The following is a 2,603-nucleotide window of genomic DNA, read 5'->3' on the forward strand; positions in this document are numbered from 1 at the left end:
CAATTGTCCTCAGCACTGCTGGGCTCAGAATGTAGAACGTAACTTTAGACTGGGTTCCCAATCCCGATTGCCATCCAGTGACTCCTGCTGGAAAGTGAATGTATATGTTCGTTGGGTGAGATCAGGATCAGGCTGACTTGTGATGTTCTCCACAGTTCATACTCATACTCCAGACACACATATGAAGAATGGCAACGTATGTGAATTACCAGAGAGCTGCTGGTGCCTGTGGAACCCTACGCCAGCATGAGTCAGCAACGTCAGAAAAAAAGTGGCAAAAAAGGAGAAAGAATACATTTAAAGAAGACACTGAAATGAATTCAATCCTTTTTTAAATTTGATTTTATCCCTTAACCCTTGTGAAGGATCAGAGATCTGTTTCAAATGACAGAAATTCTAAATATTACTTTTTCATATGACGTTTCACATTATATGGCTTTTCCTTAATGACTTTAATTGTACATACGTGCATAGGAATTTTGAACTTGCTAGGGTTAAGAATGGAGACTGTGACTTCTTATGTAATTAACAGTTGAGAACAACTAGATAACACCTTCAATTTTGAAAATTCCCATGGCATTTTACAGAAGGGGAGGGGGAGAAAAAATAAATTTGTGGGACAAGTTGCCCAATGGACAGCAGGCCCGAGTGTTTGATCTGATAATTTGTTTAACTTGCAGGCCCATCTCCACCTTACCTCAGCTCATCCGCTGCTGAAACTCTCATCCATGCCTTTGTTACCTCTAGACTTGACTATTCCAACAAACTCCTGGCTGGCCTCCCACATTCTACCCTACGTAAACTTGAGGTGATCCAAACCTCGGCTGCCTGTGTCCTAACTCGCACCAAGTCCTGTTCACCCATCTCCCCTGTGCTCACTGACCTACCTTGGCTCCCGGTTAAGCAACGTCTCGATTTCAAAATTCTCATCCTTCCATGCCCTCGCCCCTCCCTATCTCAGTAATCTCCTTCAGCCCCACAACCCTCCGAGATATCTGTGTTCCTCTAGTTCTGCTCTCTTGAACATCCTGATTATAATCGCTCAACCACTGGTGGCCGTGCCTTCTGTTGCCTAGGCCCTGAGCTCTGGAATTCCCTGCCTAAACCTCTCCGCCGCGCTACCTCGCTTTCCTCCTTTAAGACGCTCCTTAAAACCTACCTCTTTGACCAAGTTTTTGGTTACCTGCCCTAATTTCTCCTTATGTGGCTCGGTGTCAAATTTTTTATCTTATAATACTCCTGTGCAACGCCTTGGGATGGTTTACTACGTTAAAGGCGCTATATAAATACAAGTTGTTGTTGTTAATCTGATATGGAGAGCTCATGCTTGAGTGAAAGCACAGGTAATTGGACCGGATCTGGTTGGAGCGGGGCATCTCGCAGTGAACGCCGTTAGTTATACTTTTTTCTGTACCCATTAGCTCGGAAAGTGTGAGCTCATAACAGCGCGGCGAGGGCAATGGGGCATCTGGGACCTCAGTGAACGGTGGGACTAACAGTGTATCTCCTTAATCAATGAGATTTAAGGATTGAGAAAGAAACAGGAACAATGGAGAAGGAGGGTTAGATGATGAAATATTCCATTCATCACTCATCAATATTTCTCTGCCTGTGACTGTGGTTGGTTTCAGTTTCATTTCCATTGTATTGTACTGTGTGTAGGGCTCCGCCCATACCTGGCTCCTATGTAAGCTGGCCCAGCCTGCAGCACATCCAGTACGGCAGACCTCTGGATGGAAGATACATTCTCCTCTGTGTGTTACCTTCTAAGTCAATAAAAGCCTTGTTTTGTTTCGCTAACATCGAGTCTCGGATTTATTGAGGCACATCAGGTTAATTAGAGTCAAATCGGGTACAGAAAGAGAAATAAAGAGAGGGAAAGAAAGATTGGATTAAGAGAGAAAAAAAGACTCAGAAAGGAACAGTAGGAAAAAAATTAAATTTTAAATTTAAAAAATCTCTAACCACATTTTACTGTAGGAATAAGGCAGTTTCAATTGTTTCTTTTCTGGACCAGAGAGGTTGATTGGCATTGCAGTAACAATTATCATGCAGTTAAAAAGGTACTTACGCTGTTAATTACCAGGCAACTTTTTGTGGTGAGTTTAAAGGTCAATTAATGTGCAAATCCAGCATATTCTTAAAAATAACGGGGAGGCTAAGGGTGAGATGCCGTTTGTGCGAAGCAAACGACAGAGTGGCGTAAATCGACCAGCTCTGGAGATACGCAACGCACGCTGTATCTCTTAATCCCCTGAACTTGCTGGCCGGTTTGTGCATTAATAATGTCATTATCACGGCGTTACTTTTCGAGCAAGATCCGTCCCATTATGTCTGCATTAGCATTTCCTGAGGAACAAAGATGATAGATGTTATTAATATGGAATGCAACTATCTCTACTGTTGCTTTTGTTCTGATTTTGATCGCCAGTTCTGTATCAAGGCCGCTCAGCATGGACTACATGGCAGCTCCTGGAATTACTTTAGTTCACCTTATTTTACCATCTAGCTTCAAGGTGTAGTGGTGAGCTGGAACTCCATAGTACTTAGAGCCTATAGCATCAGTTACATAAGAACATAAGAAATAGGAGCAGGAGTAGGCC

The sequence above is a fragment of the Somniosus microcephalus genome, chromosome 8, assembly GCF_052327205.1.
Source record: "Somniosus microcephalus isolate GS21.2 chromosome 8, FLI_Smic_1.0, whole genome shotgun sequence".
Lineage (NCBI taxonomy): Eukaryota > Metazoa > Chordata > Chondrichthyes > Squaliformes > Somniosidae > Somniosus > Somniosus microcephalus.